General features: G+C 36.1%; 18 non-coding genes across 18 annotated transcripts; all 18 read left to right on the top strand.

Moving 5' to 3' along the window:
* The first annotated feature begins 25 nt into the window (after positions 1–25).
* Positions 26–144, top strand: LOC141317545 (5S ribosomal RNA). Its single transcript, XR_012351918.1, has one exon. It is a non-coding gene; the product is annotated as a 5S ribosomal RNA (ribosomal RNA).
* Positions 145–228: 84 nt separating this feature from the next.
* Positions 229–347, top strand: LOC141317494 (5S ribosomal RNA). The gene has a single exon (XR_012351870.1). It is a non-coding gene; the product is annotated as a 5S ribosomal RNA (ribosomal RNA).
* A 1,376-nt stretch (positions 348–1,723) lies between these two features.
* Positions 1,724–1,842, top strand: LOC141318378 (5S ribosomal RNA). Its single transcript, XR_012352698.1, has one exon. It is a non-coding gene; the product is annotated as a 5S ribosomal RNA (ribosomal RNA).
* An 84-nt stretch (positions 1,843–1,926) lies between these two features.
* LOC141318730 (5S ribosomal RNA) lies at positions 1,927–2,045 on the top strand. The gene has a single exon (XR_012353030.1). It is a non-coding gene; the product is annotated as a 5S ribosomal RNA (ribosomal RNA).
* A 729-nt stretch (positions 2,046–2,774) lies between these two features.
* LOC141318377 (5S ribosomal RNA) lies at positions 2,775–2,893 on the top strand. The gene has a single exon (XR_012352697.1). It is a non-coding gene; the product is annotated as a 5S ribosomal RNA (ribosomal RNA).
* An 84-nt stretch (positions 2,894–2,977) lies between these two features.
* Positions 2,978–3,096, top strand: LOC141318729 (5S ribosomal RNA). The gene has a single exon (XR_012353029.1). It is a non-coding gene; the product is annotated as a 5S ribosomal RNA (ribosomal RNA).
* Positions 3,097–4,466: 1,370 nt separating this feature from the next.
* Positions 4,467–4,585, top strand: LOC141317544 (5S ribosomal RNA). Its single transcript, XR_012351917.1, has one exon. It is a non-coding gene; the product is annotated as a 5S ribosomal RNA (ribosomal RNA).
* Positions 4,586–4,669: 84 nt separating this feature from the next.
* LOC141318817 (5S ribosomal RNA) lies at positions 4,670–4,788 on the top strand. The gene has a single exon (XR_012353111.1). It is a non-coding gene; the product is annotated as a 5S ribosomal RNA (ribosomal RNA).
* Positions 4,789–10,715: 5,927 nt separating this feature from the next.
* Positions 10,716–10,834, top strand: LOC141318303 (5S ribosomal RNA). The gene has a single exon (XR_012352626.1). It is a non-coding gene; the product is annotated as a 5S ribosomal RNA (ribosomal RNA).
* Positions 10,835–11,557: 723 nt separating this feature from the next.
* Positions 11,558–11,676, top strand: LOC141318323 (5S ribosomal RNA). The gene has a single exon (XR_012352645.1). It is a non-coding gene; the product is annotated as a 5S ribosomal RNA (ribosomal RNA).
* Positions 11,677–11,760: 84 nt separating this feature from the next.
* Positions 11,761–11,879, top strand: LOC141317543 (5S ribosomal RNA). The gene has a single exon (XR_012351916.1). It is a non-coding gene; the product is annotated as a 5S ribosomal RNA (ribosomal RNA).
* Positions 11,880–11,963: 84 nt separating this feature from the next.
* Positions 11,964–12,082, top strand: LOC141318300 (5S ribosomal RNA). The gene has a single exon (XR_012352624.1). It is a non-coding gene; the product is annotated as a 5S ribosomal RNA (ribosomal RNA).
* An 84-nt stretch (positions 12,083–12,166) lies between these two features.
* LOC141318966 (5S ribosomal RNA) lies at positions 12,167–12,285 on the top strand. The gene has a single exon (XR_012353249.1). It is a non-coding gene; the product is annotated as a 5S ribosomal RNA (ribosomal RNA).
* A 730-nt stretch (positions 12,286–13,015) lies between these two features.
* LOC141317542 (5S ribosomal RNA) lies at positions 13,016–13,134 on the top strand. The gene has a single exon (XR_012351915.1). It is a non-coding gene; the product is annotated as a 5S ribosomal RNA (ribosomal RNA).
* An 84-nt stretch (positions 13,135–13,218) lies between these two features.
* LOC141317492 (5S ribosomal RNA) lies at positions 13,219–13,337 on the top strand. The gene has a single exon (XR_012351868.1). It is a non-coding gene; the product is annotated as a 5S ribosomal RNA (ribosomal RNA).
* Positions 13,338–14,713: 1,376 nt separating this feature from the next.
* On the top strand, positions 14,714–14,832 carry LOC141318376 (5S ribosomal RNA). Its single transcript, XR_012352696.1, has one exon. It is a non-coding gene; the product is annotated as a 5S ribosomal RNA (ribosomal RNA).
* Positions 14,833–14,916: 84 nt separating this feature from the next.
* Positions 14,917–15,035, top strand: LOC141318728 (5S ribosomal RNA). Its single transcript, XR_012353028.1, has one exon. It is a non-coding gene; the product is annotated as a 5S ribosomal RNA (ribosomal RNA).
* Positions 15,036–22,343: 7,308 nt separating this feature from the next.
* Positions 22,344–22,462, top strand: LOC141318299 (5S ribosomal RNA). The gene has a single exon (XR_012352623.1). It is a non-coding gene; the product is annotated as a 5S ribosomal RNA (ribosomal RNA).
* Positions 22,463–22,693: the final 231 nt, after the last annotated feature.

Raw genomic sequence — 22,693 nt, 5'->3', positions numbered from 1 at the left:
TAGCCCACTTTTTGGAGCAGTACTCGCTTACGGCCATACTGCGCTGAGAGCGCCCGATCTCGTCTGATCTCGGAAGCAAAGCAGCGTCGGGCCTGGTTAGTACTTAGATGGGAGACCGCCTGGGAATACCAGGTGCTGTAAGCTTTTGGCTTTTCTTCACTATTTATATAATATGCTGGCTTTTACGGAGGCTGATCTTTAAATAGCCCACTTTTTGGAGCAGCCCTCGCTTACGGCCATACTGCGCTGAGACCACCCGATCTCGTCTGATCTCGGAAGCAAAGCAGCGTCGGGCCTGGTTAGTACTTGGATGGGAGACCGCCTGGGAATACCAGGTGCTGTAAGCTTTTGCCTTTTCTTCACTATTTATATAATATGCTGGCTTTTAGAAAGACGTGTTTTACCGCTCTATTTATTACAATCATTTAAATGTATTATAGAGTGTTAAGTCTTTTACATGTTTTTTTAGGCCATTTTATTGCTCTTAACATTTTAAGTGTGTGTGTGTCTTAAATAAATGGATGGTTGGCCTGCCATGTGACTAGACACATGACAGGAAGCAGGAAGTACAACTGTATAAGAGAGCAGCATGACAAACAAAGGACAGTCACCAAACTGTTGGATTAAGGAGTTTGCTAATTTTAGAGCTCACCTTTCCATTCACCACCTGCAACCTTTGGATTACACTTTCTGTGGATTGTATATACAATGGTGGACACTCAAATTGGACTTATCAACACACTGGGATTCTTGGACTGTTTTTAGGGTATGGACAAATGAACTGTATTCTTTTAACAGCATTTACCTAGTTTTATCGTGTTGTTTTAAAGTCTTTTATGTGAACCTTGTATATAAACCAAATCTATTTAAACCAATCTTCTTTTATGTCTCATTCTTTTAACCACTAGTCATCTCTCACAGTTAAATCTGACCCCATTTTAATCTTGTAACTCTGGATGGGAGACCGCCTGGGAATACCAGGTGCTGTAAGCTTTTGCCTTTTCTTCACTATTTATATAATATGCTGGCTTTTAGAAAGACGTGTTTTACCGCTCTATTTATTACAATCATTTAATTGTATTATAGAGTGTTAAGTGTTTTACATGTTTTTTTAGGCCATTTTATTGCTCTTAACATTTTAAGTGTGTGTGTGTCTTAAATAAATGGATGGTTGGCCTGCCATGTGACTAGACACATGACAGGAAGCAGGAAGTACAACTGTATAAGAGAGCAGCATGACAAACAAAGGACAGTCACCAAACTGTTGGATTAAGGAGTTTGCTAATTTTAGAGCTCACCTTTCCATTCACCACCTGCAAACTTTGGATTACACTTTCTGTGGATTGTATATACAATGGTGGACACTCACATTGGACTTATCAACACACTGGGATTCTTGGACTGTTTTTAGGGTATGGACAAATGAACTGTATTCTTTTAACAGCATTTACCTAGTTTTATCGTGTTGTTTTAAAGTCTTTTATGTGAACCTTGTATATAAACCAAATCTATTTAAACCAATCTTCTTTTATGTCTCATTCTTTTAACCACTAGTCATCTCTCACAGTTAAATCTGACCCCATTTTAATCTTGTAACTCTGGATGGGAGACCGCCTGGGAATACCAGGTGCTGTAAGCTTTTGCCTTTTCTTCACTATTTATATAATATGATGGCTTTTACGGAGGCTGATCTATAAATAACCCACTTTTTGGAGCAGTACTCGCTTGCGGCCATACTGCGCTGAGAGCGCCCGATCTCGTCTGATCTCGGAAGCAAAGCAGCGTCGGGCCTGGTTAGTACTTAGATGGGAGACCGCCTGGGAATACCAGGTGCTGTAAGCTTTTGCCTTTTCTTCACTATTTATATAATATGCTGGCTTTTACGGAGGCTGATCTTTAAATAGCCCACTTTTTGGAGCAGCCCTCGCTTACGGCCATACTGCGCTGAGACCGCCCGATCTCGTCTGATCTCGGAAGCAAAGCAGCGTCGGGCCTGGTTAGTACTTGGATGGGAGACCGCCCGGGAATACCAGGTGCTGTAAGCTTTTGCCTTTTCTTCACTATTTATATAATATGCTGGCTTTTAGAAAGACGTGTTTTACCGCTCTATTTATTACAATCATTTAAATGTATTATAGAGTGTTAAGTGTTTTACATGTTTTTTTAGGCCATTTTATTACTCTTAACATTTTAAGTGTGTGTGTGTCTTTAATAAATGGATGGTTGGCCTGCCATGTGACTAGACACATGACAGGAAGCAGGAAGTACAACTGTATAAGAGAGCAGCATGACAAACAAAGGACAGTCACCAAACTGTTGGATTAAGGAGTTGCTAATTTTAGAGCTCACCTTTCCATTCACCACCTGCAAACTTTGGATTACACTTTCTGTGGATTGAATATACAATGGTGGACACTCACATTGGACTTATCAACACACTGGGATTCTTGGACTGTTTTTAGGGTATGGACAAATGAACTGTATTCTTTTAACAGCATTTACCTAGTTTTATCGTGTTGTTTTAAAGTCTTTTATGTGAACCTTGTATATAAACCAAATCTATTTAAACCAATCTTCTTTTATGTCTCATTCTTTTAACCACTAGTCATCTCTCACAGTTAAATCTGACCCCATTTTAATCTTGTAACTCTGGATGGGAGACCGCCTGGGAATACCAGGTGCTGTAAGCTTTTGCCTTTTCTTCACTATTTATATAATATGATGGCTTTTACGGAGGCTGATCTATAAATAACCCACTTTTTGGAGCAGTACTCGCTTGCGGCCATACTGCGCTGAGAGCGCCCGATCTCGTCTGATCTCGGAAGCAAAGCAGCGTCGGGCCTGGTTAGTACTTAGATGGGAGACCGCCTGGGAATACCAGGTGCTGTAAGCTTTTGCCTTTTCTTCACTATTTATATAATATGCTGGCTTTTACGGAGGCTGATCTTTAAATAGCCCACTTTTTGGAGCAGCCCTCGCTTACGGCCATACTGCGCTGAGACCGCCCGATCTCGTCTGATCTCGGAAGCAAAGCAGCGTCGGGCCTGGTTAGTACTTGGATGGGAGACCGCCCGGGAATACCAGGTGCTGTAAGCTTTTGCCTTTTCTTCACTATTTATATAATATGCTGGCTTTTAGAAAGACGTGTTTTACCGCTCTATTTATTACAATCATTTAAATGTATTATAGAGTGTTAAGTGTTTTACATGTTTTTTTAGGCCATTTTATTACTCTTAACATTTTAAGTGTGTGTGTGTCTTTAATAAATGGATGGTTGGCCTGCCATGTGACTAGACACATGACAGGAAGCAGGAAGTACAACTGTATAAGAGAGCAGCATGACAAAAAAAGTCACCAAACTGTTGGATTAAGGAGTTGCTAATTTTAGAGCTCACCTTTCCATTCACCACCTGCAAACTTTGGATTACACTTTCTGTGGATTGAATATACAATGGTGGACACTCACATTGGACTTATCAACACACTGGGATTCTTGGACTGTTTTTAGGGTATGGACAAATGAACTGTATTCTTTTAACAGCATTTACCTAGTTTTATCGTGTTGTTTTAAAGTCTTTTATGTGAACCTTGTATATAAACCAAATCTATTTAAACCAATCTTCTTTTATGTCTCATTCTTTTAACCACTAGTCATCTCTCACAGTTAAATCTGACCCCATTTTAATCTTGTAACTCTGGATGGGAGACCGCCTGGGAATACCAGGTGCTGTAAGCTTTTGCCTTTTCTTCACTATTTATATAATATGCTGGCTTTTAGAAAGACGTGTTTTACCGCTCTATTTATTACAATCATTTAATTGTATTATAGAGTGTTAAGTGTTTTACATGTTTTTTTAGGCCATTTTATTGCTCTTAACATTTTAAGTGTGTGTGTGTCTTAAATAAATGGATGGTTGGCCTGCCATGTGACTAGACACATCACAGGAAGCAGGAAGTACAACTGTATAAGAGAGCAGCATGACAAACAAAGGACAGTCACCAAACTGTTGGATTAAGGAGTTTGCTAATTTTAGAGCTCACCTTTCCATTCACCACCTGCAAACTTTGGATTACACTTTCTGTGGATTGTATATACAATGGTGGACACTCACATTGGACTTATCAACACACTGGGATTCTTGGACTGTTTTTAGGGTATGGACAAATGAACTGTATTCTTTTAACAGCATTTACCTAGTTTTATCGTGTTGTTTTAAAGTCTTTTATGTGAACCTTGTATATAAACCAAATCTATTTAAACCAATCTTCTTTTATGTCTCATTCTTTTAACCACTAGTCATCTCTCACAGTTAAATCTGACCCCATTTTAATCTTGTAACTCTGGATGGGAGACCGCCTGGGAATACCAGGTGCTGTAAGCTTTTGCCTTTTCTTCACTATTTATATAATATGATGGCTTTTACGGAGGCTGATCTATAAATAGCCCACTTTTTGGAACAGTACTCGCTTACGGCCATACTGCGCTGAGAGCGCCCGATCTCGTCTGATCTCGGAAGCAAAGCAGCGTCGGGCCTGGTTAGTACTTAGATGGGAGACCGCCTGGGAATACCAGGTGCTGTAAGCTTTTGCCTTTTCTTCACTATTTATATAATATGCTGGCTTTTACGGAGGCTGATCTTTAAATAGCCCACTTTTTGGAGCAGCCCTCGCTTACGGCCATACTGCGCTGAGACTGCCCGATCTCGTCTGATCTCGGAAGCAAAGCAGCGTCGGGCCTGGTTAGTACTTGGATGGGAGACCACCTGGGAATACCAGGTGCTGTAAGCTTTTGCCTTTTCTTCACTATTTATATAATATGCTGGCTTTTACGGAGGTTGATATTTAAATAGCCCACATTTTAGAGCAGCCCTCGCTTACGGCCATACCCCCACCTGAGGCGCTAGAGAGCAAACAGGAAGTGAGTTGGCAGTTTGTAGTGTGCAGTAGGTGAGATAGGCTCACCATTTTTCTGGGTGTTTTTTCACATTTATTTTGTTTGTTTTTTAGTTAGAAGAAGTTTTTTTTGAGGAAGGTTTTTTTTTAACCCCAAACAGGTCTTTCTGTTTGGGGTTTGAGACAACCAAAATATGGATTTAATGGACAAAGAACACGGACTGGTAAAACAACATGAGATGGGAAATGCGGAACCAGGATTTGTTGCAGACATAACTGAAAGGAATATAAATGAAAGACATGGAGAAAACAATAATGAAACGTGGGCGACGGTGGTTTCAAGGAGGAAACAAGAAAGAAAAACAACTGGACAAGAACGGAAAGGAGATCTACAATCAACTGAAGGTATTGGAATTGAGAAAGAAGTTGGAGAAAAAAGAAATGTTTTATCTCAACGACAACAAATGATACAGAAATTAAGCAAACAAACAAGGTATCAGAGGGAATACAAGAAAGAAGCAACATTAACAATGACTGTTAAAGATATAGAAAATATAACAATACTAATGATAATTAAAGCAGTTGAAGAGAAAGTTGGAATGGGAAAATTGATCGGACTGAGAAGAAAAAATAATTATGATTTTGAAATGACTATGGAAAGTGAAATGGACTGTGATTTGCTGTTGAATGGAATAATGATAAACGGACAAGAATGTGAGATAAGGAAATTGTGTGCAACAGAAAGAATGGTGTCTTTCTTGAGTCTGCCCAGCTATATAGAAGATGAGGAAATCAGTCAAAAACGAATCAATTGGGGTGTAACTCCCATTCTACCACTAAGAAGAAGAAGATATCATCCCGGGACAACGGTGGCAGACGGAACACGATTTTTGAGGGTAAAGTTTCCACAAGAGGTGACGTCTTTACCATACAACACAAGCTTCAGGACTGAAGAAGGAGTGCAGTACTTCAGAGTGATTCACGATAATCAAGTGAAGACATGCAGGATCTGTGTAAGTCCGGAGCATGAAAAAAAGGACTGCCCACAATTCACATGCAGAAATTGTCTTGAGCAGGGGCATTATGCGCGAGACTGTAAAGTCCCGCGGTGCCAAGGCTGCCAAAAGACAATGTTAAGATGCAGATGCGAGATAGAAGACGAGGAAAATGAAGATCCAGGAATGGAAATACAAGAGGTAATGGGAGTTACAACAATTGAGAGGTTAAATGACTCACAAAGGCAGACGCAAGGAGAGGACGAGAAACAAGATGACGAGGAAGAGGAGAACAACAACATAGATGAGAATAAAGAAAAGAAGGAAGATGAAGAACAAGGAATGGAGATGGGAGGAGGAGCGAACAAAGAGGATATAAATTTGATTAAAGAAGGATTTTCTAAGGAACAGGACGATGTGGACACTAATGAACTGGACTACGAAAAAGGACAAGAAAAAGAAAAAGCTGAGGATAAGGGAATAAAGACACTGACTGAGGTAAGAGGAGCAGACAATGGGGGGGAAATTCGTGGAATGGAAAACAAAGGAAAAGAAAGACTGAATAGATGTGTAAAAACAAGAAAAGATGGCTTAGACATTCAACAGGTTCTTAAAAGGCAGAAGATAAGAAGAGAAGAGCAAAAGGAAAGACTGGAGAGGAGGAAAGCTGAAATGGGTGAAGTAAAAAATACTTTTTTGAAAGACAATGAAACGGATTGAATGGTGGTTTTTGGTTTTTCCAATCTTTTCTTTAATGAGCTCTATATCAATTGTATCGCTGAATGCTAGAGGATTATCCAAATGTCAAAAGTTTGAAAGATTAATGTGTCTGACCAAAAAATGTGATGTGCTATGTTTACAAGAAACGAAATGGGAAGATAAAATAAGTGATGAAATTAGAAAATTATGGAACGGAGAAATATATAGTAACTGTGATATGGAAAGGAAGAGAGGGGTAGCTATCTTAATAAGAAAAGGAGTATTTGAAGAAGTAAATATAGATTATAAAGACACAAAGGGAAGAATAATAATTGTTAAATTTGTGTGTAATGGAAAAGAAATGAAAGTGTGTAATATACATGCACCAAATGATGAAAGAGATAAATTTAATTTTTACAGGGATATGAATGAGTTAATAGAAAAACATGACAACATTATGGTGTTAGGGGATTTTAACACTGTAATACAGAGAATTGATGTAGATGATTCAATGGGATTTAGAAGAGATAGAGGGAGGAATGAACTACATAACATAATGGAGAAATATAATATGGTGGATGTGTGGAGAGAGAGGAATGGTATGAAAAGAGAATATTCAAGAAGACAAATTGTTGACAGAGTTCTAAAGCAAAGTAGAATAGACTTATTTTTATGTAAGAAAAAGGAAGCATATTATGTCACTAAGGCGTCTTACAAAAATTATAGTGAGAGTGATCATGATTTTTTATGGATATTGATGAATTTTAATGAGGCTGATAAAGGACCAGGGGTGTGGATATTAAATGCAGAACTTCTAAAAAATGAAATATACAGAATGGAAATAGAAAGTATAATAATTAATAGTGTAAATGAGGAAATGTATGAAATGGAAAAAGGGTTTTGGTGGGACATTCTAAAAAAAAGAATAAAAAAAATTCTCAATGGAATATTCAAACAAATGGCAAAAAGTCAAAAAGATGAAAGAAAATAAGATCAAAAAAGAGTGGGATGAAGAAATGAGGAAAGTAAATGAGCATGATGAAAATATTGATAAGATAATAGAATTACAGGAAGAATTAAAGAAAATAGAAGAAGAGAAGTGTAAAGGAGCAATAATAAGAAGTAGGGCGAAAGACATTGTAGAAGGAGAAAGAAGTACGAAATATTTTTATGAATTAGAAAAAACAAGACAGAGAGCAGATATAATAAAAAGTATTAAAACAGAAGATGCGAGGATTGTAGAAGATAAAACAGGAATTTTGGAAGAAGTCAGAGAATTCTATAAGCATTTATTTACCAAAAATGAGATAGTTTTAGAAGATGAGGAATTTGTATTAAGTAAAATACAGGTTAAAGTTAATGAGGGAGACAAAGAAATGTGTGAGAGTGAGATTACGGAATTAGAAATAGGAATTGCAATTGATCAACTGAAAAATGGTAAAAGTCCAGGAATAGATGGATTAACAGCTGAATTTTATAAGGTTTTTAAAGATGTGTTATGTCCAATTTTAAATGAAATATTTATAGATAATTTTAAAAAAAGGGAATTTATCGAATAGTATGAAGAAAGGTATGGTGAAAATAATTTACAAGAAAAAAGGTGATAAGAGAGACCTGAAAAACTACAGACCACTAAGCATGTTGAATACAGATTATAAAATATTAGCCAAAATTTTAGCCAATCGATTGAAAATAGTAGTACCAAATATAATTACTACAAATCAAGCATATGCTGTTCTAAAAAGAGATATTACTGATGTCATTAACAATATAAGAGATATGATATGGTACATGAAGGAGGAGAAAGAAACAGGATATATAATAAGTGTGGATTTAGAAAAGGCTTTTGATAGAGTTGAACACAAATACTTGATACATGTGATGGAGAGATTTGGTTTTGGGGAGAATTTTTTTAAAATGGATAAAATGTTTATATACAGATATAAGTAGTTGTGTAAAAGTGAATGGTTTTTTAACTAAAGATTTTAAAATAACGAGATCAATCAGACAAGGGTGTCCTATGTCAGCATTATTATACACTTTAGTATCTGAAGCTTTAGGACTGGCAGTAGACCAGGAAAAGAACATAAAAGGAATACGCATAAAAGGAGAAGAATCAGAACAAAAAATATTTCAATATGCAGATGACACGACATTGTTTGTAAAAGATATTAAAAGTATGGATAAAGCAATGGAAGTTTTAGAAAGATATTGTAAAGGAACAGGGGCAAAAGTTAATAAAGAAAAAACTACATACATGAAAATTGGATTACCGAATGATCTGCTGAATAAAATGCAATTTAAGGAAGAAAAGAAGAGTATGAAAATTTTAGGTATAAGGGTTGGAGAAAATGAAAATGAAATAAGAGAAGTGGTATGGGAGGAGGTTTTAAAAGGAATGGAGAAGAGATTAAATTTCTGGAAATTAAGAGGATTATTTTTAAAAGGGAAGGTTTTAGTTATTAATTCTTTGTTTTTATCAAAAATGTGGTATGTATTGGGTTCTGTGAGTTTGCCTATATGGGTGTATAAAAAAATCAAATCTATTGTTTTAAACATTTTATGGGAGGGGAAACCATCGAAAATTGCTTATGACACTCTAATTGGAAAGGTGGAGGAAGGAGGGTTGGGACTAATAGATCCATTAATAAGAATGAAAAGTATAAGAATAAAAACTGTTAATAAATACTGGAAACATGGGAAATATGCGTGGAAGGGTGTAATGAACTATTTTTTAAATAAATGTGGAAAAATGGGAGATGATGTTTTATGGATGAAGCTAAAAGAAAACATGATGAACGGAATACCAGAGTTTTATAAAGAGGTTGTAAAAGCATGGGGTGATTTTAGAAAGCATGTTGTTTGTACGTCTTTTACCAGGGAAGAGATTTTAAGACAACCATTGTTTTTAAATAATCAAATTAAAAAGGGAAATGATACCATTTTTTATAAAAAATGGTTTTATGCGGGGATAAAGCAAATAAAAGATATTTTGTATGAAGTGATACCTGGTTTTGTACCGGTGCAAGTAATAAGAGACGCAATTGTAGAAAATTATGACAATGAAACTAAAACAGTCTTAGAAAAACAATACAAACAAATGAAAGAAGTAATACCGGAAGAATGGATAAATATTATAGAAGGTACAGAAGAAACAAAAGGTAATGATGGAATGATGATTGATTTTAAAAGTAATGACAAACAGCATGCTTTTAAAGATGGTATTTTAAAGATGTTTTATTCTTGTTTATGTGAAGATGTTTTTATCACACCAAAAGCAGAAGGATATTGGCAAAGATTGTACCCAAGTATGGAAACTAAGAAAATATGGAAAAATCTAAGAGCTTGGTGGAAAAGTCCAATTTTAGAAAACTTTGATTATATTTTAAGACATAATTGTTTATTAAGTGAAATGAGACTGTGTAAATTTGGAATGGCAAGTGATGCAATATGCAAGGTATGTAATAGGGAAGATGAAGGATTGATACATATTTTTTTTAAATGCACAGGGTTAAAATGTTTTATAAAAAAATTAAAAGAAATGACAAGTAAATTGGGAGTAGAACAAAGATGTATTGATGAAGAATGGGAAACAATGTTTTTATTTGGTTCTAAAGGTAATTTTAAGAATGTGTGTTTTTTAAATTTGATATTAACCATTGCTAGATTTGTAATTTGGAGCAGAAGGAATTTTGTCAAACAAAAGAAAACAAAAATACCTGTGTGCAAACTTTTTAAGGTGAAGATGTGTTTTATTTTAAATGTTTTGTTTGATTACTGTAATATGAATGAAGAGAAAGATGTTTTTGTCAAAATTTTTGTAAATGATAACCCATTTATTGAAATGACATGGTTTCGATTTAATGTATTGTTGCCAGAATGTGATTCAGACTGTTTTTAAAATGTATTAACATGTTTTAAATAAATAAAAAAAAAAAAAAAAAAAAGAGTGCCCGATCTCGTCTGATCTCGGAAGCAAAGCAGCGTCGGGCCTGGTTAGTACTTAGATGGGAGACCGCCTGGGAATACCAGGTGCTGTAAGCTTTTGCCTTTTCTTCACTATTTATATAATATGCTGGCTTTTACGGAGGCTGATCTTTAAATAGCCCACTTTTTGGAGCAGCCCTCGCTTACGGCCATACTGCGCTGAGACCGCCCGATCTCGTCTGATCTCGGAAGCAAAGCAGCGTCGGGCCTGGTTAGTACTTGGATGGGAGACCGCCTGGGAATACCAGGTGCTGTAAGCTTTTGCCTTTTCTTCACTATTTATATAATATGCTGGCTTTTAGAAAGACGTGTTTTGCCGCTCTATTTATTACAATCATTTAAATGTATTATAGAGTGTTAAGTGTTTTACATGTTTTTTAGGCCATTTTATTACTCTTAACATTTTAAGTGTGTGTGTGTCTTTAATAAATGGATGGTTGGCCTGCCATGTGACTAGACACATGACAGGAAGCAGGAAGTACAACTGTATAAGAGAGCAGCATGACAAAAAAAGTCACCAAACTGTTGGATTAAGGAGTTGCTAATTTTAGAGCTCACCTTTCCATTCACCACCTGCAAACTTTGGATTACACTTTCTGTGGATTGTATATACAATGGTGGACACTCACATTGGACTTATCAACACACTGGGATTCTTGGACTGTTTTTAGGGTATGGACAAATGAACTGTATTCTTTTAACAGCATTTACCTAGTTTTATCGTGTTGTTTTAAAGTCTTTTATGTGAACCTTATATAAAAACCAAATCTATTTAAACCAATCTTCTTTTATGTCTCATTCTTTTAACCACTAGTCATCTCTCACAGTTAATTCTGACCCCATTTTAATGTTGTAACTCTGGATGGGAGACCGCCTGGGAATACCAGGTGCTGTAAGCTTTTGCCTTTTCTTCACTATTTATATAATATGATGGCTTTTACGGAGGCTGATCTATAAATAACCCACTTTTTGGAGCAGTCCTCGCTTGCGGCCATACTGCGCTGAGTGCGCCCGATCTCGTCTGATCTCGGAAGCAAAGCAGCGTCGGGCCTGGTTAGTACTTGGATGGGAGACCGCCTGGGAATACCAGGTGCTGTAAGCTTTTGCCTTTTCTTCACTATTTATATAATATGATGGCTTTTACGGAGGCTGATCTATAAATAGCCCACTTTTTGGAGCAGTACTCGCTTACGGCCATACTGCGCTGAGAGCGCCCGATCTCGTCTGATCTCGGAAGCAAAGCAGCGTCGGGCCTGGTTAGTACTTAGATGGGAGACCGCCTGGGAATACCAGGTGCTGTAAGCTTTTGGCTTTTCTTCACTATTTATATAATATGCTGGCTTTTACGGAGGCTGATCTTTAAATAGCCCACTTTTTGGAGCAGCCCTCGCTTACGGCCATACTGCGCTGAGACCGCCCGATCTCGTCTGATCTCGGAAGCAAAGCAGCGTCGGGCCTGGTTAGTACTTGGATGGGAGACCGCCTGGGAATACCAGGTGCTGTAAGCTTTTGCCTTTTCTTCACTATTTATATAATATGCTGGCTTTTACGGAGGCTGATCTTTAAATAGGCCACTTTTTGGAGCAGCCCTCGCTTACGGCCATACCGCGCTGAGACCGCCCAATCTCGTCTGATCTCGGAAGCAAAGCAGCGTCGGGCCTGGTTAGTACTTGGATGGGAGACCGCCTGGGAATACCAGGTGCTGTAAGCTTTTGCCTTTTCTTCACTATTTATATAATATTCTGGCTTTTAGAAAGACGTGTTTTACCGCTCTATTTATTACAATCATTTAAATGTATTATAGAGTGTTAAGTGTTTTACATGTTTTTTTAGGCCATTTTATTGCTCTTAACATTTTAAGTGTGTGTGTGTCTTAAATAAATGGATGGTTGGCCTGCCATGTGACTAGACACATGACAGGAAGCAGGAAGTACAACTGTATAAGAGAGCAGCATGACAAACAAAGGACAGTCACCAAACTGTTGGATTAAGGAGTTTGCTAATTTTAGAGCTCACCTTTCCATTCACCACCTGCAACCTTTGGATTACACTTTCTGTGGATTGTATATACAATGGTGGACACTCAAATTGGACTTATCAACACACTGGGATTCTTGGACTGTTTTTAGGGTATGGACAAATGAACTGTATTCTTTTAACAGCATTTACCTAGTTTTATCATGTTGTTTTAAAGTCTTTTATGTGAACCTTATATAAAAACCAAATCTATTTAAACCAATCTTCTTTTATGTCTCATTCTTTTAACCACTAGTCATCTCTCACAGTTAATTCTGACCCCATTTTAATGTTGTAACTCTGGATGGGAGACCGCCTGGGAATACCAGGTGCTGTAAGCTTTTGCCTTTTCTTCACTATTTATATAATATGATGGCTTTTACGGAGGCTGATCTATAAATAGCCCACTTTTTGGAGCAGTACTCGCTTACGGCCATACTGCGCTGAGAGCGCCCGATCTCGTCTGATCTCGGAAGCAAAGCAGCGTCGGGCCTGGTTAGTACTTAGATGGGAGACCGCCTGGGAATACCAGGTGCTGTAAGCTTTTGGCTTTTCTTCACTATTTATATAATATGCTGGCTTTTACGGAGGCTGATCTTTAAATAGCCCACTTTTTGGAGCAGCCCTCGCTTACGGCCATACTGCGCTGAGACCACCCGATCTCGTCTGATCTCGGAAGCAAAGCAGCGTCGGGCCTGGTTAGTACTTGGATGGGAGACCGCCTGGGAATACCAGGTGCTGTAAGCTTTTGCCTTTTCTTCACTATTTATATAATATGCTGGCTTTTAGAAAGACGTGTTTTACCGCTCTATTTATTACAATCATTTAAATGTATTATAGAGTGTTAAGTCTTTTACATGTTTTTTTAGGCCATTTTATTGCTCTTAACATTTTAAGTGTGTGTGTGTCTTAAATAAATGGATGGTTGGCCTGCCATGTGACTAGACACATGACAGGAAGCAGGAAGTACAACTGTATAAGAGAGCAGCATGACAAACAAAGGACAGTCACCAAACTGTTGGATTAAGGAGTTTGCTAATTTTAGAGCTCACCTTTCCATTCACCACCTGCAACCTTTGGATTACACTTTCTGTGGATTGTATATACAATGGTGGACACTCAAATTGGACTTATCAACACACTGGGATTCTTGGACTGTTTTTAGGGTATGGACAAATGAACTGTATTCTTTTAACAGCATTTACCTAGTTTTATCGTGTTGTTTTAAAGTCTTTTATGTGAACCTTGTATATAAACCAAATCTATTTAAACCAATCTTCTTTTATGTCTCATTCTTTTAACCACTAGTCATCTCTCACAGTTAAATCTGACCCCATTTTAATCTTGTAACTCTGGATGGGAGACCGCCTGGGAATACCAGGTGCTGTAAGCTTTTGCCTTTTCTTCACTATTTATATAATATGCTGGCTTTTAGAAAGACGTGTTTTACCGCTCTATTTATTACAATCATTTAATTGTATTATAGAGTGTTAAGTGTTTTACATGTTTTTTTAGGCCATTTTATTGCTCTTAACATTTTAAGTGTGTGTGTGTCTTAAATAAATGGATGGTTGGCCTGCCATGTGACTAGACACATGACAGGAAGCAGGAAGTACAACTGTATAAGAGAGCAGCATGACAAACAAAGGACAGTCACCAAACTGTTGGATTAAGGAGTTTGCTAATTTTAGAGCTCACCTTTCCATTCACCACCTGCAAACTTTGGATTACACTTTCTGTGGATTGTATATACAATGGTGGACACTCACATTGGACTTATCAACACACTGGGATTCTTGGACTGTTTTTAGGGTATGGACAAATGAACTGTATTCTTTTAACAGCATTTACCTAGTTTTATCGTGTTGTTTTAAAGTCTTTTATGTGAACCTTGTATATAAACCAAATCTATTTAAACCAATCTTCTTTTATGTCTCATTCTTTTAACCACTAGTCATCTCTCACAGTTAAATCTGACCCCATTTTAATCTTGTAACTCTGGATGGGAGACCGCCTGGGAATACCAGGTGCTGTAAGCTTTTGCCTTTTCTTCACTATTTATATAATATGATGGCTTTTACGGAGGCTGATCTATAAATAACCCACTTTTTGGAGCAGTACTCGCTTGCGGCCATACTGCGCTGAGAGCGCCCGATCTCGTCTGATCTCGGAAGCAAAGCAGCGTCGGGCCTGGTTAGTACTTAGATGGGAGACCGCCTGGGAATACCAGGTGCTGTAAGCTTTTGCCTTTTCTTCACTATTTATATAATATGCTGGCTTTTACGGAGGCTGATCTTTAAATAGCCCACTTTTTGGAGCAGCCCTCGCTTACGGCCATACTGCGCTGAGACCGCCCGATCTCGTCTGATCTCGGAAGCAAAGCAGCGTCGGGCCTGGTTAGTACTTGGATGGGAGACCGCCCGGGAATACCAGGTGCTGTAAGCTTTTGCCTTTTCTTCACTATTTATATAATATGCTGGCTTTTAGAAAGACGTGTTTTACCGCTCTATTTATTACAATCATTTAAATGTATTATAGAGTGTTAAGTGTTTTACATGTTTTTTTAGGCCATTTTATTACTCTTAACATTTTAAGTGTGTGTGTGTCTTTAATAAATGGATGGTTGGCCTGCCATGTGACTAGACACATGACAGGAAGCAGGAAGTACAACTGTATAAGAGAGCAGCATGACAAACAAAGGACAGTCACCAAACTGTTGGATTAAGGAGTTGCTAATTTTAGAGCTCACCTTTCCATTCACCACCTGCAAACTTTGGATTACACTTTCTGTGGATTGAATATACAATGGTGGACACTCACATTGGACTTATCAACACACTGGGATTCTTGGACTGTTTTTAGGGTATGGACAAATGAACTGTATTCTTTTAACAGCATTTACCTAGTTTTATCGTGTTGTTTTAAAGTCTTTTATGTGAACCTTGTATATAAACCAAATCTATTTAAACCAATCTTCTTTTATGTCTCATTCTTTTAACCACTAGTCATCTCTCACAGTTAAATCTGACCCCATTTTAATCTTGTAACTCTGGATGGGAGACCGCCTGGGAATACCAGGTGCTGTAAGCTTTTGCCTTTTCTTCACTATTTATATAATATGCTGGCTTTTAGAAAGACGTGTTTTACCGCTCTATTTATTACAATCATTTAATTGTATTATAGAGTGTTAAGTGTTTTACATGTTTTTTTAGGCCATTTTATTGCTCTTAACATTTTAAGTGTGTGTGTGTCTTAAATAAATGGATGGTTGGCCTGCCATGTGACTAGACACATCACAGGAAGCAGGAAGTACAACTGTATAAGAGAGCAGCATGACAAACAAAGGACAGTCACCAAACTGTTGGATTAAGGAGTTTGCTAATTTTAGAGCTCACCTTTCCATTCACCACCTGCAAACTTTGGATTACACTTTCTGTGGATTGTATATACAATGGTGGACACTCACATTGGACTTATCAACACACTGGGATTCTTGGACTGTTTTTAGGGTATGGACAAATGAACTGTATTCTTTTAACAGCATTTACCTAGTTTTATCGTGTTGTTTTAAAGTCTTTTATGTGAACCTTGTATATAAACCAAATCTATTTAAACCAATCTTCTTTTATGTCTCATTCTTTTAACCACTAGTCATCTCTCACAGTTAAATCTGACCCCATTTTAATCTTGTAACTCTGGATGGGAGACCGCCTGGGAATACCAGGTGCTGTAAGCTTTTGCCTTTTCTTCACTATTTATATAATATGATGGCTTTTACGGAGGCTGATCTATAAATAGCCCACTTTTTGGAACAGTACTCGCTTATGGCCATACCCCCACCTGAGGCGCTAGAGAGCAAACAGGAAGTGAGTTGGCAGTTTGTAGTGTGCAGTAGGTGAGATAGGCTCACCATTTTTCTGGGTGTTTTTTCACATTTATTTTGTTTGTTTTTTAGTTAGAAAAAGTTTTTTTTTTTGAGGAAGGTTTTTTTTTAACCCCAAACAGGTCTTTCTGTTTGGGGTTTGAGACAACCAAAATATGGATTTAATGGACAAAGAACACGGACTGGTAAAACAACATGAGATGGGAAATGCGGAACCAGGATTTGTTGCAGACATAACTGAAAGGAATATAAATGAAAGACATGGAGAAAACAATAATGAAACGTGGGCGACGGTGGTTTCAAGGAGGAAACAAGAAAGAAAAACAACTGGACAAGAACGGAAAGGAGATCTACAATCAACTGAAGGTATTGGAATTGAGAAAGAAGTTGGAGAAAAAAGAAATGTTTTATCTCAACGACAACAAATGATACAGAAATTAAGCAAACAAACAAGGTATCAGAGGGAATACAAGAAAGAAGCAACATTAACAATGACTGTTAAAGATATAGAAAATATAACAATAATAATGATAATTAAAGCAGTTGAAGAGAAAGTTGGAATGGGAAAATTGATCGGACTGAGAAGAAAAAATAATTATGATTTTGAAATGACTATGGAAAGTGAGATGGACTGTGATTTGCTGTTGAATGGAATAATGATAAACGGACAAGAATGTGAGATAAGGAAATTGTGTGCAACAGAAAGAATGGTGTCTTTCTTGAGTCTGCCCAGCTATATAGAAGATGAGGAAATCAGTCAAAAACTAATCAATTGGGGTGTAACTCCCATTCTACCACTAAGAAGAAGATATCATCCCGGGACAACGGTGGCAGACGGAACACGATTTTTGAGGGTAAAGTTTCCACAAGAGGTGACGTCTTTACCATACAACACAAGCTTCAGGACTGAAGAAGGAGTGCAGTACTTCAGAGTGATTCACGATAATCAAGTGAAGACATGCAGGATCTGTGTAAGTCCGGAGCATGAAAAAAAGGACTGCCCACAATTCACATGCAGAAATTGTCTTGAGCAGGGGCATTATGCGCGAGACTGTAAAGTCCCGCGGTGCCAAGGCTGCCAAAAGACAATGTTAAGATGCAGATGCGAGATAGAAGACGAGGAAAATGAAGATCCAGGAATGGAAATACAAGAGGTAATGGGAGTTACAACAATTGAGAGGTTAAATGACTCACAAAGGCAGACGCAAGGAGAGGACGAGAAACAAGATGACGAGGAAGAGGAGAACAACAACATAGATGAGAATAAAGAAAAGAAGGAAGATGAAGAACAAGGAATGGAGATGGGAGGAGGAGCGAACAAAGAGGATATAAATTTGATTAAAGAAGGATTTTCTAAGGAACAGGACGATGTGGACACTAATGAACTGGACTACGAAAAAGGACAAGAAAAAGAAAAAGCTGAGGATAAGGGAATAAAGACACTGACTGAGGTAAGAGGAGCAGACAATGGGGGGGAAATTCGTGGAATGGAAAACAAAGGAAAAGAAAGACTGAATAGATGTGTAAAAACAAGAAAAGATGGCTTAGACATTCAACAGGTTCTTAAAAGGCAGAAGATAAGAAGAGAAGAGCAAAAGGAAAGACTGGAGAGGAGGAAAGCTGAAATGGGTGAAGTAAAAAATACTTTTTTGAAAGACAATGAAACGGATTGAATGGTGGGTTTTGGTTTTTCCAATCTTTTCTTTAATGAGCTCTATATCAATTGTATCGCTGAATGCTAGAGGATTATCCAAATGTCAAAAGTTTGAAAGATTAATGTGTCTGACCAAAAAATGTGATGTGCTATGTTTACAAGAAACGAAATGGGAAGATAAAATAAGTGATGAAATTAGAAAATTATGGAACGGAGAAATATATAGTAACTGTGATATGGAAAGGAAGAGAGGGGTAGCTATTTTAATAAGAAAAGGAGTATTTGAAGAAGTAAATATAGATTATAAAGACACAAAGGGAAGAATAATAATTGTTAAATTTGTGTGTAATGGAAAAGAAATGAAAGTGTGTAATATACATGCACCAAATGATGAAAGAGATAAATTTAATTTTTACAGGGATATGAATGAGTTAATAGAAAAACATGACAACATTATGGTGTTAGGTGATTTTAACACTGTAATACAGAGAATTGATGTAGATGATTCAATGGGATTTAGAAGAGATAGAGGGAGGAATGAACTACATAACATAATGGAGAAATATAATATGGTGGATGTGTGGAGAGAGAGGAATGGTATGAAAAGAGAATATTCAAGAAGACAAATTGTTGACAGAGTTATAAAGCAAAGTAGAATAGACTTATTTTTATGTAAGAAAAAGGAAGCATATTATGTCACTAAGGCGTCTTACAAAAATTATAGTGAGAGTGACCATGATTTTTTATGGATATTGATGAATTTTAATGAGGCTGATAAAGGACCAGGGGTGTGGATATTAAATGCAGAACTTCTAAAAAATGAAATATACAGAATGGAAATAGAAAGTATAATAATTAATAGTGTAAATGAGGAAATGTATGAAATGGAAAAGGGGTTTTGGTGGGACATTCTAAAAAAAAGAATAAAAAAATTCTCAATGGAATATTCAAAAAAATGGCAAAAAGTCAAAAAGATGAAAGAAAATAAGATCAAAAAAGAGTGGGATGAAGAAATGAGGAAAGTAAATGAGCATGATGAAAATATTGATAAGATAATAGAATTACAGGAAGAATTAAAGAAAATAGAAGAAGAGAAGTGTAAAGGAGCAATAATAAGAAGTAGGGCGAAAGACATTGTAGAAGGAGAAAGAAGTACGAAATATTTTTATGAATTAGAAAAAACAAGACAGAGAGCAGATATAATAAAAAGTATTAAAACAGAAGATGCAAGGATTGTAGAAGATAAAACAGGAATTTTGGAAGAAGTCAGAGAATTCTATAAGCATTTATTTACCAAAAATGAGATAGTTTTAGAAGATGAGGAATTTGTATTAAGTAAAATACAGGTTAAAGTTAATGAGGGAGACAAAGAAATGTGTGAGAGTGAGATTACGGAATTAGAAATAGGAATTGCAATTGATCAACTGAAAAATGGTAAAAGTCCAGGAATAGATGGATTAACAGCTGAATTTTATAAGGTTTTTAAAGATGTGTTATGTCCAATTTTAAATGAAATATTTATAGATAATTTTAAAAAAGGGAATTTAACGAATAGTATGAAGAAAGGTATGGTGAAAATAATTTACAAGAAAAAAGGTGATAAGAGAGACCTGAAAAACTACAGACCACTAAGCATGTTGAATACAGATTATAAAATATTAGCCAAAATTTTAGCCAATCGATTGAAAATAGTAGTACCAAATATAATTACTACAAATCAAGCATATGCTGTTCTAAAAAGAGATATTACTGATGTCATTAACAATATAAGAGATATGATATGGTACATGAAGGAGGAGAAAGAAACAGGATATATAATAAGTGTGGATTTAGAAAAGGCTTTTGATAGAGTTGAACACAAATACTTGATACATGTGATGGAGAGATTTGGTTTTGGGGAGAATTTTTTAAAATGGATAAAATGTTTATATACAGATATAAGTAGTTGTGTAAAAGTGAATGGTTTTTTAACTAAAGATTTTAAAATAACGAGATCAATCAGACAAGGTTGTCCTATGTCAGCATTATTATACACTTTAGTATCTGAAGCTTTAGGACTGGCAGTAGACCAGGAAAAGAACATAAAAGGAATACGCATAAAAGGAGAAGAATCAGAACAAAAAATATTTCAATATGCAGATGACACGACATTGTTTGTAAAAGATATTAAAAGTATGGATAAAGCAATGGAAGTTTTAGAAAGATATTGTAAAGGAACAGGGGCAAAAGTTAATAAAGAAAAAACTACATACATGAAAATTGGATTACCGAATGATCTGCTGAATAAAATGCAATTTAAGGAAGAAAAGAAGAGTATGAAAATTTTAGGTATAAGGGTTGGAGAAAATGAAAATGAAATAAGAGAAGTGGTATGGGAGGAGGTTTTAAAAGGAATGGAGAAGAGATTAAATTTCTGGAAATTAAGAGGATTATTTTTAAAAGGGAAGGTTTTAGTTATTAATTCTTTGTTTTTATCAAAAATGTGGTATGTATTGGGTTCTGTGAGTTTGCCTATATGGGTGTATAAAAAAATCAAATCTATTGTTTTAAACATTTTATGGGAGGGGAAACCATCGAAAATTGCTTATGACACTCTAATTGGAAAGGTGGAGGAAGGAGGGTTGGGACTAATAGATCCATTAATAAGAATGAAAAGTATAAGAATAAAAACTGTTAATAAATACTGGAAACATGGGAAATATGCGTGGAAGGGTGTAATGAACTATTTTTTAAATAAATGTGGAAAAATGGGAGATGATGTTTTATGGATGAAGCTAAAAGAAAACATGATGAACGGAATACCAGAGTTTTATAAAGAGGTTGTAAAAGCATGGGGTGATTTTAGAAAGCATGTTGTTTGTACGTCTTTTACCAGGGAAGAGATTTTAAGACAACCATTGTTTTTAAATAATCAAATTAAAAAGGGAAATGATACCATTTTTTATAAAAAATGGTTTTATGCGGGGATAAAGCAAATAAAAGATATCTTGTATGAAGTGATACCTGGTTTTGTACCGGTGCAAGTAATAAGAGACGCAATTGTAGAAAATTATGACAATGAAACTAAAACAGTCTTAGAAAAACAATACAAACAAATGAAAGAAGTAATACCGGAAGAATGGATAAATATTATAGAAGGTACAGAAGAAACAAAAGGTAATGATGGAATGATGATTGATTTTAAAAGTAATGACAAACAGCATGCTTTTAAAGATGGTATTTTAAAGATGTTTTATTCTTGTTTATGTGAAGATGTTTTTATCACACCAAAAGCAGAAGGATATTGGCAAAGATTGTACCCAAGTATGGAAACTAAGAAAATATGGAAAAATCTAAGAGCTTGGTGGAAAAGTCCAATTTTAGAAAACTTTGATTATATTTTAAGACATAATTGTTTATTAAGTGAAATGAGACTGTGTAAATTTGGAATGGCAAGTGATGCAATATGCAAGGTATGTAATAGGGAAGATGAAGGATTGATACATATTTTTTTTAAATGCACAGGGTTAAAATGTTTTATAAAAAAATTAAAAGAAATGACAAGTAAATTGGGAGTAGAACAAAGATGTATTGATGAAGAATGGGAAACAATGTTTTTATTTGGTTCTAAAGGTAATTTTAAGAATGTGTGTTTTTTAAATTTGATATTAACCATTGCTAGATTTGTAATTTGGAGCAGAAGAAATTTTGTCAAACAAAAGAAAACAAAAATACCTGTGTGCAAACTTTTTAAGGTGAAGATGTGTTTTATTTTAAATGTTTTGTTTGATTACTTTAATATGAATGAAGAGAAAGATGTTTTTGTCAAAATTTTTGTAAATGATAACCCATTTATTGAAATGACATGGTTTCGATTTAATGTATTGTTGCCAGAATGTGATTCAGACTGTTTTTAAAATGTATTAACATGTTTTAAATAAATAAAAAAAAATAAAAAGAGAAAAAAAAAAAAAAAAAAAATCTCGTCTGATCTCGGAAGCTAAGCAGCGAAAAAAAAAAAAAAAAAAAAAAAAAAAAAAAAAAAAAAAAAAAAAAGAGCGCCCGATCTCGTCTGATCTCGGAAGCAAAGCAGCGTCGGGCCTGGTTAGTACTTAGATGGGAGACCGCCTGGGAATACCAGGTGCTGTAAGCTTTTGCCTTTTCTTCACTATTTATATAATATGCTGGCTTTTACGGAGGCTGATCTTTAAATAGCCCACTTTTTGGAGCAGCCCTCGCTTACGGCCATACTGCGCTGAGACCGCCCGATCTCGTCTGATCTCGGAAGCAAAGCAGCGTCGGGCCTGGTTAGTACTTGGATGGGAGACCGCCTGGGAATACCAGGTGCTGTAAGCTTTTGCCTTTTCTTCACTATTTATATAATATGCTGGCTTTTAGAAAGACGTGTTTTACCGCTCTATTTATTACAATCATTTAAATGTATTATAGAGTGTTAAGTGTTTTACATGTTTTTTTAGGCCATTTTATTACTCTTAACATTTTAAGTGTGTGTGTGTCTTTAATAAATGGATGGTTGGCCTGCCATGTGACTAGACACATGACAGGAAGCAGGAAGTACAACTGTAT

This window comes from Garra rufa, chromosome 1, assembly GCF_049309525.1.
Source record: "Garra rufa chromosome 1, GarRuf1.0, whole genome shotgun sequence".
NCBI lineage: Eukaryota > Metazoa > Chordata > Actinopteri > Cypriniformes > Cyprinidae > Garra > Garra rufa.
The sequence above is the reverse complement of the archived record's forward strand: the minus strand, read 5'-3'. Positions and strand labels throughout refer to the sequence as shown.